The sequence below is a fragment of the Theobroma cacao genome, chromosome 2, assembly GCF_053813885.1.
Source record: "Theobroma cacao isolate CCN51 chromosome 2, ASM5381388v1, whole genome shotgun sequence".
NCBI lineage: Eukaryota > Viridiplantae > Streptophyta > Magnoliopsida > Malvales > Malvaceae > Theobroma > Theobroma cacao.
In genome coordinates, this window is record NC_142640.1 from 33,442,684 (window position 1) to 33,458,862 (window position 16,179).

At 32.2% G+C, this 16,179-nt stretch overlaps 1 long non-coding RNA gene and 1 pseudogene across 1 annotated transcript; both read right to left on the minus strand.

The window, feature by feature from the left end:
* Window positions 1–663: 663 nt before the first annotated feature.
* On the minus strand, window positions 664–7,975 carry LOC18609170 (major allergen Pru ar 1 pseudogene; annotated as a pseudogene).
* A 6,037-nt stretch (window positions 7,976–14,012) lies between these two features.
* On the minus strand, window positions 14,013–15,902 carry LOC148764177 (uncharacterized). Its single transcript, XR_016024420.1, has 3 exons — window positions 15,770–15,902; window positions 15,038–15,121; window positions 14,013–14,202 (listed from the first exon to the last, which is right to left on the minus strand). It is a non-coding gene; the product is annotated as an uncharacterized LOC148764177 (long non-coding RNA).
* Between the last annotated feature and the right edge of the window lie 277 nt (window positions 15,903–16,179).

Genomic DNA, 16,179 nt, shown 5'->3' on the forward strand with positions numbered 1-16,179 from the left:
ATTGTTCCAAGGATATTAATGTATAGAGGTTTTACTATAGTATCAACTTTAAAAACATAATCCTTTATATCTCTGACTAGATTAAGAAGTGTTTACGGATTGATGCATATCGAGTTCGCTTTATTTTGCAAAATAATAAAGAAAAAAATGTGTCCAACATAATACATATTGATTGAATTAGGTAGAGTGATTTATAAAGTAATATTCATTGTATGTATAGGAGGAACATGCCAGCCAATTAATCCAAAGATGAAAGCAACATATAATACGACATTTGATAAAAATAGGACTTAACTTGAGATAATGCAAACACTGAATAAGGCAAATTACAAATTAACCCAAATTTAGATGGAAATTTTAGAAAACTAAATCAATCAGACCTTAAGTTCATGTATTGGAAATAGGTGGGATTTGGATTCCATCACTCGTAATTCAACTCAAAAGATTTATGAAGAAAAAAAATTTACAAATTACAGATTAACCCAAACTTTTTGCAAGTAACCCTTTATTATCATTTCATATATCAAAGATAATACAACTCAGACTCTTTAATTATAATAAAATACAGATGATCACTCTTATTTATTTAATCAAAGAAATATCAAAATCACACCATCAAAAAAGGAAGACACGAAAACCAACAAGTAGGAGTTAAAAAGCAACCTACTTGTAGGCATCAAGATTTGCCAAGGGGTAAGCTTCACCGACCTTGTACATTCCCAAGGCTCTTTGTTTGCTCTTCCTTGATCTCAATGTCACCAATGGTATAATGCTTGCTAGTGCTCTTACAAACTGATCCTCCACTTGGTCCTGCAATAAACTTTATCTCGTAATTGATCTTTTCAAATGTGTTCATCAAAACATCACTTTCAATCACACTATAACTGTATGAGAAATTCTCTTTGCCTATTCCTTCAACCTTGTGCTTCACATACTTGAATTGGCTACCTGCATTTGTAGCCAAGCAAATCAATAAAGCATTTATTACTTTGAATAACTTACTTTGAAGTGGCAAGAAATGAAAGCTAAAGTAATTATGATGCAAACTAACCTTCACCCAAAGTAATCTTCTTGATGCTTCTAGGCCCACCGTCTCCTTTAAGGAGCTTAGAGCTTTTGATTGCCTATGGCACAACCTTGGGGATAAGGTTGTCAACATCAAGAACAAAGGCCTTGAACATCTTGGCTGGACAAATTGTGGTAGCAACCTCCATTTCATTTGTGACAACACCCTGTTAGAAAACAGAATAAGAAAAAAGGAGAAAGGGGGCTTGAGATGTTCTGTAACACACTTTCTTTTAAGAGTTGTTGCCTACTATGGGGATTTGTAGACAATAACTCTCCAAGATACGGCAACCCTATTGCAAAATGTTTTGAATGAATGAAGTCTAGTTGAATATACATTTTTTTCATAAACACTGAAAGATTATGCCTAATTTGTTTCAACAAACATTTCTATAAAGTTTTAAGAGATGTGTATGTTGAAAATACTAAATAATTAATCAACTTATTTCAACAAATGTGTTTGAAAATACTTCTCTTTATTTAATAGTCATGTGTTAATCTAAATAGACATTTAAATAGTCACTTTAATTTGAATAATCACATCTGAATAAGACTTCTTTTTATTACAAACTAACTAACAATCCCCCACTAGTTTGTAATATTAATAATACTATGCATAGTAGTGAGTATCTTGAAGATTGGAACTTTTTATTAATGTAGAAATTTTAAACTTAAGATGAACTTATTGGTATTACAGGGATTGAACCACAACTCCTAATGTCATAACCGAAAATATTACACACATAGCATTATTTAATTGCTTTAAGATTCTACCAACTGCTTTATCACTTATATGGCCTTGTGCTAATCCTAGTTCAATGAATATTTACAAGAGTAAACCTTTTTAACTCTTTTTTGAAGCGACACCACTCCAATATTTATATATGTGGAATTTATTATTATGCCCTTATTACTACAAGCATTTGACATTTTCGTTAAGAGCTTTTTGCTCATCCTCTCCTCGTAATAGTTGCACTGAATATTTTAGAATGAGGCTATTTAATATAAAAAATTCAGTGTATAATGACAACATATAGTAACTTGTTATTACCCATTGAACTTTTATTATTAGTTTTGCTAACTCAAAGTTGGGTTTCCTTTACTAGTGCTTTTGAGTCAAGGGCTTAAACCCCATTCCACTAGAAGTGGACTTTACAGCCTCTCTTGGTAAAGCTTTGGTATGTGGATCAACCAAATTCTTACAAGATTTAACAGCAACTATTGTTACAACGCCATTTGAGATTAGTTCTTTTATGTAGGTATGTCGCAAACTTATGTGTCTAGACTTTTCATTATATCTTATTATGAGCTACACACATTGTAGCCTTACTGTCACAATATATGGGAATGGCTAGCATTGGTTATGGCCACAACTTTATATCTAATAATAAATTTCTTAGCCATTCTACTTCTTTTCTAGTAACTGCTAACGCTAAAACTTCTGATTTCATTGTGGAATGCATAATACAAGTCTGCTCCTTAAATGCCCAACTAATGGCACCACCTCTTAAAATAAAAATCCATCCTGATGTGGATTTATTGTCATCAATACTAGTTATCCAACTAGCATCAGAAAATCTTTCTAAAGTATTAAGAAAACCACTGTAACAAATTTTCAAAATTTGATTTTTTTAAATATGTAAGTACTCTGGTAATAGCCTTCCAATGATCTTTGTTAGATTTACTTGTAAACCTTGAAAGTTTGCAAATAGTAAAGGTTATATCCAGTCTACTACAATGCGCAACATACATAATGCTGCCTATGACACTTGCATATTATAATTGTGCCATAACTCTTTCACAATTCTTAGTTAATTTTATACTAGAATCATAAGGAGTATTAAACTCTTTGTCACGACCCGGAACTTCCATCGAGCCCGTGACAACCGCCGCGAAGCCTCGACAGACATTCTTCCCTCGAATGCCTTTCGAGACCTCGCAAGGCTTTTGTACCAGTTTTTCCATTCCTCTCTCTTTCTTCTTTTTTTTGAATAATAAAATAAAATTAAAATATTAATTAAAATAATCTATTTTAATGTAAAACAATATATATATATATATATTTGAAACATCAAAAATTAATTTTCTGCACATAAAAACAAAATAAATTTATACATACTGTAATATAAAAAACTGGAGTATGCAATTTAAATTACAATGACACGTGGGCCCCCAAATAATTGAGAAGATTTAAGTCTATAACCTTGCTTTCTAGGATGCAACTCTGAAATTTACTTCTCGATGCAATTGACAGTCTACTACCTATTCTGAGCCTGAAAAATGTATAGGAAGAAAGGGTAAGATTATAAAATCCCAGTGAAGACATCATCAAAATAATCTAAAGCCGAGTAATAGGAGACAATTAAAATAATTCATCCCAACTCATATAAATAATTGGATTTCATCCAATTACTCAACATGGCTTATGTACTTTTCAAAAACTTGGCCTTTGCCAAAAATCCATTCTCAGGGATACCCCGCGAAGGCATCTTACCGAGACCGCCAAGGTTATTTATTATCACACACACAAACACATTTCACCTCTGACAATACAGCCGTTCCTCGGTGTTGGCTGAGTCCCAGTTTCACGTGGTGGCCAGTGTGAAGTGTACTCAAATCCTACCTCAGGAATTATCCTACGCGCCTCTCCAATCGAGGTAAGCTCAATAATTGGGAACCGTGCCCCTCTAATTAGGCTGGCCCACGGAACCCCCGTCACTACAGTGCCCACTCTATAATCCACCAACCAATAAAATCACAATAGTATGACATGGCTCACTTAACACATTCAAGGCAAATCAAAGCAGTTCACATATTCTTTAAATCATAAAAATAACCAGTCATACCCACATTTATCATAAGCCATTTAATGTAAAATCATGGATAAACAACACAATCATAGTATAGGTCTCCAATTACTCTATTTTTGAAATCATTATTAAATTTTCAAAAATTTTATAAAATTAGTTTATAAAATCCTATTTTCCCATAAAACACAATAATTTTCCAATTAAACCATTTTTCCATAAAATCACACAATTAAATAAATCTACTCTAGATAATTAAGATGATAGTAAGTTTACTCACTGTACTAGGAGTAGATATACTCCTATTCTCGATCCTTGAGTGTAGTCTTTTACCCGTATCAGATAGCTCACCACCTATCCACAATACATGACACAAAAAATTCAATAATTTGTGTCAAATCAGTATATATTATTTCAAGCTCTTATCCATGCGTATGCAGTAGATAGGGTGTGAAATGTTTGGACAATCGCTTAATCACAGTGTCCGACCTAACTCGCCTATACACGGTGTAAATTTCTAAAATCTCCAATTCAACTCCAATTCCATCCATTTCAATTTCAATTATCCAATTATATCCACAATACCTCAATGACTGTGAATGTGGTCCAATTTATCAGTTCAGACCACAAATTATGCTTTTACCCCTAGTGGGTAAAATTTTCAATTTTTTTGCACAAAAAATTTCCATTTAATTTCCAACCTCATAATTCATCATTTTTCCATCTAATTCTCTTAAAATAAAGTCAACCTCATCCTCACACACCATTGGCTAGATTCGGCCTAGAGAAATTCATGGAGAAAATGAATATTTTTCTTGTTGTTTTACTCATAAACATGCTAAACTAACACTAAACACTAACATAGTTCAAAATCAAATTAATCTAACAATTTTCTCTCTCTAAACCCATATGATCAGATTTGAATCCATCATCAAAACACATAATTTAACCATGAAAAATAAGGAGAAATGCATGGAAATGATAAATCTTAAGCTAAGCTTGAAAAATCATACCTTTAAACACTTGATTCCTTGAAAAATCACACTTTTTCTTTGAATTTTCTCACTCTAGGGTTTGTTCTTATTTTTCTCTCTCCTGCTGGTTTTGTCTGACCCTCCCAATGAAGAATTCTGAAATTTTCAAGCCTTTTAATAGGCTTAATAAAATATTATTATTTTATTTACCTTTTAAATATTTTATTATTTTATTATTTTCTAGCCATCTTTTTGACTTTCTTTTTCTACCACTCAATCCTCTTCACTTATCCATGTCTTCCATGAAATTTCTAGACTTTTTCAAAGTTTTGGTGGAGCAAATTTTTTAAAAATTACACTTTTGTCCCCGTAAAGTGAAAAATTACATTTTTGCCCTAAAAACTGAAAGATTGCCCATAGACATATTTTTCATCCCTTATACTCATACCATTCTCCAATTTGTCAAATGTGATCTAAATTCTCTCAAAATCTCAAATTTTATCCGCAGGTAGAAAAATTACGATTTTGCCCCTAGATAGTGAAAATTCTGGTTTGACTTCGAATTGATCTTCGAGCTCCGAATTACCATTTTGAGTCATCCTTGAATTGTGAAACTCTTAATTTCACCTTAAAATTCCTATTTGAACTAGTTCGAGGCTTAATTGACTCAATGGTACCATTAGGGGTAATATCGTCTTTTAACGATTTCTCGAACTTTCTAAATATACAAACATTCTATCGAGCATGTGAATGACATTATAATTATTTTACAAAGCAGGGTTTGACACTCTTTGATTTTCAAATGACTATATTTGTGAAAAATTTTCTCTATATAATGCGATTGATTTAATGAAATTATTTTTTGATCTCTTTTGACTTTAATTCTCAAGATTGTATCAACTTCATGGAGATCTTTCATTTTGAAAATTGAAGTCAAATATTTCTTGGTTTCAACAATTCCAAGCATATTTGCATCAAAAATCAACAATTCATCTACATAAAGACATATGATTACACCATAGTCTTTTGTAAATTTAGAGTAAACGCAATTATCTACATTATTATGTACAAATCCGTTTGAAAGTATAGTACTATCAAACTTTTCAAGCCATTGCTTTGGAGCTTGTTTCAGTCCATAAAGAGATTTGATCAGTTTACAAACTTTCCTTTCATTTCTAGGAAGTATAAAACCTTTAGGTAGCTCCATATATATTTCTTCTTTAAGATATCCATTTAAAAAGGCAGTTTTAACATATATTTGATGTACATGTAATTTATGAATAGACGCCAAAGCCAAAATCGTTCTAATGGATGTTATTCTTACTACCAAAGCATAAGTATCAAAATAATCAATGCCTTTTTTTACGCGAAACCTTTGGCAACTAGTCTAGCCTTAAAGGTTTGCATCGAACCATTTGTGTTATATTTCCTTCTAATTATCCATGGGTTTTAATCCAAGAGGAAGATCAACCAAAACCTATGCTTTGTTTGATAAGATTGAATCCATTTCATCATTTATTGTTCTTTCCAAAAAGCTACATCCTTTGAAGACATAACTTCTTTGAATGTTTTTGGATCATCTTTAATGTTTAACAAAATAGGTATCTTTTTATACACTTTGGTTCTACTTCTTTCCACAAGGAATGCTAATGCTTCTGGGTCAACGAAATTTGGATCTAAGTGCTTTTCTTGTTATGGCTCTTTGACTTCTTCTCAGCTCAATTTGAGTATCATCTCTTTTTTTTCTTTTTACTGAATGTATCATAAAAAGTCATATCACTTTGGTCACAACTTGGAATTAAAACATTTTGTTCACAATCAAATTTATTATTAAAGTTATACAAAATTTTATTTTCAACAAATTCAACATGAATAAACTCTACAATAACATTTAATTGTAAATCTAAAATTCTATATACTTTAGAATGTTCGGCATAACCAACAAAAATGCCTTTCATCGCTCTGGATCTACGCTTTGTTCTTTGTGGTTCAAAGAACTTTATAAAAGGCCAAATATCCCTGCACTTTAAGATATTCCAAGTTTGATTTTCTTCTATTCCAAAGTTCATAAGGTGAAACCTTAACACTCTTGGAAGGAACTTTATTCAATATATGACATATTGTTAATAAGACTTCACCTCATAAATCGTACAATAGATGTGCATTCAATAACATAGCATTAGTCATGTCTACCAAAGTTCTATTTTTCCTTTCAGCCAATCCATTTTGTTGTGGCGAATAAAGAGCACTTCTTTGATGTATCAAACCATTTTCTTCATAAAAATTAACAAATGCTGAGGAAAATATTCTCCTCCTCCATCACTTCTTAGAATTTTGATTTTCCTACATTCTTGATTTTCCACAACAGATTTATATTCTTTAAATTTCAGAAAACCTTCATCCTTTGTTTTAATTAAATAGATATAAGTGAACCTATAACAATCATCTATGAAAGTTATAAAATATCTCTTTCCTTCTCTAGTTAATTTTCTATTTAATTCACATATATCAAAATGCACAATATCTAATCATTGTGAGTTTCTTTTTACACTACGAAAAGGTTTTTTTGTCATTTTTGCTTGTCTGCATATCTCATATTTTTCTAAGTGCTCATGTTTGCATGCAATATAACCATTTTTAGACATAAATCTCATGGAACCGAAATTTAAATGTCATCTAGCATGCCATAATAAAGAAGTAGACTTAACAATATAAATGGAAATCATAATTATTTCATCAATACTGAAGTTGTACATACCATTACAAAAGTATCCTTTTCCTACAAATAGGCCACCCTTGGATACTATTACATTATCAGATTCTATTATAATTTCAAAAACCATTCTTTGCAAGCAAACTGGCAGAAAATAAATTCTTTTGAATTTTAGGAACATGGAATACATTGAGTAATGTCAACTTCTGTCCAAAAGTGAAATTCAACTCGACAATCCCTTTTCCTTCAACTATGGCTGTAACATAATTTTCCATCAAAATATTTTCTGGTTTATTAACTTTCATGTAAGTCTTGAACAAGTTTCTGTCATTGCACAAAAGAATTGTGACACTAGTATCCAGCCACCACTCTTTACTTTTATTGGAATCAACAGTCATATTCAACTCTATTGCCATTCCAGTATTCATTGTAGAAACTATGGCAACCAATTCATTGATAGCCTTTTCTACTATGTTTGCTTTTTTAGAATTTTTAGAATCAAAATTCTTTCCTACCTTCCTTGATCTGCACTCACTAATTATATAGCCTTTCTTTTCACAATGGAAACAATTTATATTGTTCTTAACTTTTTTCTTAAAGGTTTGTCTTAAAACTTTCAATGCCGATGACTTGGATTACATAGAATTCTTTTCAAAATTATTGGAATTTTGACTCACAATGTCACAACCTGGTACTCTTTTCGAACCCGTGACAACCGCCGCGATGTCTTGATAGACAAACCTTACCCGGAATGTCAACCAAAACCTCGCAAGGCTCTAGCATCAGTTTTCCTCCTCCCCTATGAACAACAGTTACTAAATATCATGTTTTGAAGGAATATAGACGATTTTCAAATCAAAGACAATCAAAAAGTAATTTCTACCGCACAGGGGTATTTTGGTCATTGTTATCCAAAAATTTTGAAACTTGCTAAAAATACAGTATATGAATGAAAAATATACATTTCATATCTAAAAATAAATTTAGGTATATAAATCATCCATTTAAAGTGAATTTTTATCTAATAGAACAAAATAAAAATATTGGATAAAATATTCCATTTTCATATAAAACAATATTTATAAAATCCTACATAAACAATTACTGTAGCGTAATAACAAAATAAATTCATATACATAATAGCACACAGCGTCAGGGTATACAAAAATATTTTACAATGACATGTGAGCTCCAAAATAACAAAAATAAACAAGACTATGGACCTGCGATTCCTAAAGGTGCAAATCCAAAGGCAAACCCTCGACAAAATCGACTGTGCAAAGCCTGACCTTATAAAATGCTTGTCATGACATACATGGATGATAGCATGATTGCATGCTAGGAGAGTCCCGAAAAATTTACAAAAGTAGGTATTGTACCTAGAGGTACAACAAAGTTGATTTAAGCCTCGAACTAGATCAAATAGGAATTTTAAGGTGAGATTAAGAGTTTCACAGTCCATGGATGACTCAAAATGGTAATTCGGAGTTTGAGAATCAATTTGGAGTCAAACCGGAATTTTCATTATCTAGGGGCAAAATGGTCATTTGCCACATAGGGACAAAATGAGAATTTTTAGAAAAGATTTTTTTTGCCCCATTTGACTTATTGGAGTATGATTTGAGGTTGAGAAGTGAAAAAAAATTATGATCCTGGTATTTTTCAAAGCATAGGGGTAAAATGGTAATTTTGTCATTTCAGGGTCAAAATTGTAATTTTACACACCCGACACTTGTCCAGCACATGGACTTTACCCAATTTTATCATGGATAATTGAAGGGATTTATATAGTGGAGAGAGAAAGCTTAATAGTTAAGAAATAAAAATGGGCCAATGAAATGGTGACACATGGCATGTTAATATCCATTTATTTTTTTTAGCTTTAAAATCAGCAAAAATCAGCTTATTTTCTTCATTATGATCGACCAAAGCATGAAGTGAAGAAAAACAAAGAAAGAACAAAACCTATGTGGGAAAATTGAAGAAAAAGTGTGGGATTTCAAGGGATTAAGCTAATAAAGGTAAAATTTTGTGATTTTATCTTGTGATTTACATTACCCATGCTTTCTTTTTCATTTTCTATGCTTAGAACTCAAGTTTACATGGTGAATTCATGGCTGACCAAATGGGTATGGAGAGAGAATGAAGTTGGATTGATTTGATTCTAAGTTATGTTAGTGTTTTTAGTTAGTTTAGCATATTTAGAAACAAAACAACAAGAAAAAAATTCATTTTCTCCCATTACCCAGAAGAGGCCGAATTTTCTAAGGAGAATATTTGAGGCTGAAATTGATGATATTTCATGATATTTTGGTGTTATTTAATGATTGGTGAGGCTAGAAATTTAATGGGAAATTTTGGCATGAAAATCTGAATTTTTACCTAATTTATAGACATGTGCGATTTATGATTCAGATTGATAAATTGAATCACATTCAGAGTCATTGAGGTATTTTAAGCATAATTAGAGTGTAGAAAGTGAAAAAAATCGATTTGGAGTTAAATTGGAGATTTTAGCCAATTACACCGAGAATAGTGTGAATTAGATCGAATACCGTATTTAAACGGCTATTCGGACATTTTTGCATTCCATATCATGCATTAGTAGTCTAAATTAGTTTAATTTCGATTTAGTACCAATGTAGTAAGTTTCTCGATTTTGTACTATGTCTAGGTGGTGAATCCTCCGATAAAGGGAAGAAAATTATACCCGAGGATCGGTAGTCAGAGTACTTTAGAAATTTGACTCCCGAAATAGTGAGTAACCTTACCATCATTTTAATTATCTAAAGTATGTTTTTAATCAGTTTTGGTGAAATTTTATGAAAATGAGTTTAAATGGTATATTTTTGTGTTTTACAAACAGAATGTGTTTACATGAAAAGATTTTAATAAATTGTCTTGAAATTGAATAACGATTTTGAAAATAGAGTAATTGGAGACCACCGGTATGTTGCAAATTTATGATTGGAATTTGATGGCTTACATTATATTGTTATTGTGTTGGCATGACTGGCTGGGCTGTGTTTTATGATTGTATGAATTGTTTTATTTTACCCTTGCAAGCTAGGTAGTAAAATATTAGCTCTGTCATGCTGTCAAAATTTTATTGTATGGTGGGTTTAACTTGCTACAGTAGGCGGATTCTGTGGACTAGCCTATTAGAAGGGTACGGAATCCGAATATATATATATATGTACCTCGGTCGGAGAGGCGCGTAGGGTATCTCCCGAGGTATGGACAAAGTTCACGTCACGCTGAACCACCTCGTGATGATGAACTCCGCTAACGCCAAGGAATGGCTGTATTTTTCAAACTAAAAATATGTTTACGTGTATACAAACTTTTTAACAGCCTTGACGGACTCGGTTAGATGCCTCTGCCAAGGTATCCCCGAGATTGATTGAAATACCCCATACTTTGATATGGTGATAAATAAAGTTGATCGAATGCAAATTGAGGTCAATTAAAATGTTTAAAAGTGATAAAAGACGAAATGAGTAGTTTAGGATAAAATATTTCGCAAGTGAGAAAATAATAATAAAATAATAATAATTTTCTCGGAGGAGAATTTGTGAGATAAAAGGCGATTTGGAAGTCAAGTGAGGCATAATAAGGTATTTTGGGTACCAAGGAGACAAGATAAAATTTTTAAAATAAAATAATAATTTATTAATAAAATAATATTAAAATATTAATATTTAGCCTGATGTCGAAATCAGTCATGAAGAAGGATCATATGGTTGATCCAAGTGGGGGAGAAGATGACAAGCCTGACTCTATAAAAATATTTGTCATTACATACATGTGATGGATAGCATGTTTGCATGCTAAGAGAGTCTTGAAAAATTTACAAAAGTCGGTATTGTACCTAAACGTACAACAAAGTTGATTTAAGCCTCGAACTAGATCAAATAGAGAATTCATGATGAAATTAAGAATTTTAAAGTCTCATAATGGTTTAATATGGTGATTCGAAGTTCGAGGATCAATTTGGAGGCAAACCAAAATTTTTGCTATCCAAGGGCAAAATGGTCATTTGCCACTTGGGGATAAAATGGGAATTTTAGAAAAGATTCTTTTGCCCCATTTGACTTATTGGAGTATAATTTGACTTATTGGAGTAAAATTTGAGATTTAGAAGTGAAAAATTTTAATTTCGGTATAATTTGGAGTATAGGGGTAAAATGATCATTTTACCGCCCCAGGGGCAAAATTGTAATTTTCCACCACCAGGACATTTTTCTAGCACATGGTCTTCCATTATCCTCATTTTGACCATTGACTGATTGTGTGGTGGAGATAAAAAGGATTAAAATTTTAAAATTTTTAAAATGGACCAATAAGAAAATGCCATGTGTCATACCTTTATTATTTTATTGTTTCTTTATAAAAAGGCATAAAATCAGCCCATTTTCTTCATATGGCCGGCCAAGCAAGGAAGAGAGTGAAAGAGAGGAAGAACAAAGGGAAAAACAAGAAAACCTAGGTGGAAATTCAAAGAAAAAGTGAAGAAATTAAGGAAACAAGCTAGGTAAGTTAGAATTTCTTTAGTTCTCCTTGATACCTAGCTTACCCATGCTTTTGTTCTTGATTTTCATGGTTGAATATTGAGTTATTATGATGAATTCAATTCTGAAAAGTGGGTTAGGAGAGAGAAAGTTGTTTGATTAATTTGATTTTAAGTTATGCTAGTGTTTTAAGTTAGTTTAGTATATTTAGAAACAAAACAACAAGAAAAGAATTTATTTTCTCCCACAACAATTAATGGCCGAATTTACCATGTGTTGAGTGAGGATGAATTTGATTTTCATTCTAGGAGAATTGGTTAAGAAATGATGAATTGTGAGCCTAGAAAAATAATGAGAATTTTCGGAGCAAAAATACGAATTTTTACCCACTATGGGTATTTTCGTAATTTTCTATCGGGACTGATAAATTGAATTTCATTCACAGTCACTAAGGTAATTTAAGTATAATTGGAGTGTAGAAAGTGAGAAAAATTGATTCGGAGTTAAATTGGAGATAATAGGTTGAATTAGGTCAGCATCACATTTAAGTGATAGTCGGATAAGTTGTATATCATATCATGCATATATACCGAGCCTGAATTGATTTTATAATGGTCAAGCATTGATATGATGAATTATGTATTGTACATTGTGGATAGGTGGTGAGCAAAGTACACTGGTAAAAGTACAGAAATTGTACTTGGAGATTGGGATTAGGAGTACATCGACTCCTAGAACAGTGAGTAATCTTATTATCGTCTTAATTATCTAGAGTAGTTTTATACAATTGTGTGATTTTATGGAAAATGGGTTTAAATGGTAAGTTGCTATGTTTTAAGAGAAATTGTGATTTTATAAAATGATTTTATAAATTTTCTGAAAAATTGAATACAGGTTTTGAAATAGAGTAATTGGAGACTGCCTGCTTGTGTTGTAAATTTATGGTTTTGAATTGAATGGCTTATGATAATAAATGAGCATGAATGGCTAAACTAATTTTGGTGTTAGAATTATTTATACTGTGTATTCAGCCTGGATAGGCTAGGTTGAGATAAATTGTCATGTCATGCTAGAATGAATTTTATTGATTAATGGATTATATATTAATTATTCACTGCAGAGGGGGTTCCGTGGACTAGCCTATTAGAGGGGCATGGTAAACTCCAATATATTCTTACCCCGAACGGAGAGGCGCGTAGGGTATCTCCAGAGGTAAAGCTTAGGGTTCACTTCACGCTAAATCACCACGTGAAGGGGAACTCAACCAACGCCAAGGAACGGCTGTATTTTCTCAAACTAAAAATATATTTTAAGTGTATACAAAATTTTAACAGCCTTGGCAGACTCGGTTGGATGCCCTGCGCAAGGTATCACCAAGTATGAGTTTTGGCACGAGCCAAAGTTTTAAGAAATTCGTAAGCCAAGTTGATTTCTCGATTTATATTGATTGATTTTATTTGGTTGAAATGAGTTGAAAGGTAATGAAATTACAACATGATGACTTATTTTAGTTGTCTCCATTGACTCGACTTTAGATAGCTTATGTCACGACCCGGTACTCCCCTCGAGCCCGTGACAACCGCCGCGGTGTCCCGGTAGACACTTATTGCCCGGAATGTCAACCCGAAACCCCGCAAGGCTTTACTATCAGTTTCTCTGTTCCCTTGTGAGCAACCATTGTCAAATATCGTGTTCTAAAATATTTTAAGCTGTTTCCAACTTTAAACAAATAAAATATTAATTTTTCGTCTCACAAGGGTATTTTGGTCATTTTTCTCAAAAATTTTAAAACTGGCTAAAACGTAATATACAAGTACAAAACACACAATTCATATTCAAAATGAGTTTAAAAGTCTAAAATCTTCATTTAAAACGAAATTATGGTTATTTGAATATAATAAGAAAATAAAAGAAATATTTATAGAGTTATACGTGAATAATTTTTATAACGTAAAAGCTAAATAATTTTATACATACTTAAATACAGTAAGCTAAAATATTTAATTTAATTTACAATAACAAGAGTGCCCCCGAATAAACAAAAGTAAAGAGGACTTTGAACCTACGGTTTGGAAAATGCAGATCCCACTGTAGTCCTCGATGAGATCAGCTATCTACAGTCTATACTGAACCTGAAATGGGTGGAAAGGAGGGTGGTGAGATTATAAAATCTCAATGAGTAAACAAACATCATCCTAAACATCTAGAGTTGAGTACATGGAGACAATAAAGTAAATCATCATAAACTGGGTTATAGCATTAGAACACATTTTGTTCGAAACACGTAAAGAGGCTTATGAATCTCATAAAAATCTAGGCTTGTGCCATAAATCCATTCTCGGGGACACCTTGGCCGAGGCATCCTACCGAGACCGCCAAGGCTATTAAAATTCACATTTCACATAAATCATGTTTTTGTTTTGAAAACATAGCTGTTCCTTGGCGTTGGCTGAGTTCCCCCTCACGTGGTGGTTTAGCGTGAAGTGAACCCTAAACTTTACCCCAGGAGATACCCTACGCGCCTCTCCGTTCGAGGTAAGAATATAATGGGGTTTACCGTGCCCCTCTAAAAGGCTGGTCCACAGAAACCCCCTACTGCAGTGATTAATTAATATATAATCCACCATATAATAAAACTCAATAACATGATATGACAATTTTGTAATTCGTAGTTTTTCAAGGTAACCAAACAATTCGCATTTCAATACAATTGCCAACTAGCCAATCATGCTCAATTTATCATAAGCCAGTTAATTTAAACAATCAAATTGCCACAATTAACAGTCTCCGTGTACTCTATTTTTCAAAATCACTATTAATTTCAAAACAATTTATAATTTAATTTCATTGAAACTCATTTATTCATAAAACATGAAAATTTATCTTTTTAAATTCCTTTTTCCATAGAATTCATGAAAGCATCTAAAAACCACCCTAGATAATTAAAATGACAGTAAGTTTACTCACTATGTCTAGAATGCAGACTTTCGAAGCACTCTGTCTACTGGTCCTCGGATGCAATTTCCTTGCCTTTATCGGAGGACTCACCACCTTGACACAATACAAAATCGAGAGTTTCACCAAGTTGGTACTAAATCAAAATTAAATTAATTTAGATTACCAATGCATGATATGGAATGCAAAATGCACTGATAACTATTTAAACCCGGTATTGGCCTAATTCGTCTTATCACCCGATTAAATTCCTAACGGGTCCGTTTAAACTCCAATTTAATTCTTTTCAGTTTCTATACCTCAATTGCACCCAAATTAACTTAATGTCCCTCAGTGTGGTGCAAATTATCAGTCCCAACAGTAAATTACGAAAATACCCCTAGTGGGTAAAAATTCGTATTTTTGCTCCGAAAATTCCCATTATTTTTCTAGGCTCATAATTCATCATTCCTTAACCAATTCTCCTAGAATAAAATCAAACTCATCCTCACTCACTACATGGTAAATTCAGCCATTAATGGTTGGGGGAGAAAATAAATTCTTTTCTTGTTGTTTTGTTTCTAAATATGCTAAACTAACTAAAAACACTAACATAAATTAAAATCAAATAAATCCAACAACTTTCTCTCTCCTAACCCATTTTTCCAGAATTTAATTCATCATGAAAACATGTAATTTAATCATGGAAAATAAAGAGAAATGCTTGGAAATAAGAAAACTCAAGCTTAATAGAAAAAAACTCACCTTTTTCACTTAATTTCCTTGAAAATTCACACTTTTTCTTTGATTTTCTCTCTCTAGGATTTTGTTTTCTGTTTTCTCTCTCTTCTTGCTGGTTTGGCCGGCCATGGGGTGGAAGATGGGCTGATTTTGTGCCTTTTAAAAAGGAAAATAATAAATTAATAAAGGCATGACACATGGCATCATGTCATTGGCCCGTTTTTAAAATTTTAAAAATTTAAACATTTTATCTCCACCACATGTTTAGTCAAGGGTCAAAGATGAAGACAAGGAAGACCATGTGCTGGAAAAAATATCCTGGTGGTGGAAAATTACAATTTTGCCCCTGAGGTGGCAAAATTACCATTTTACCCCTATACTCCAAATTATACCGAAATTAAAATTTTTCACTTCTAAACCTCAAATCATACTTC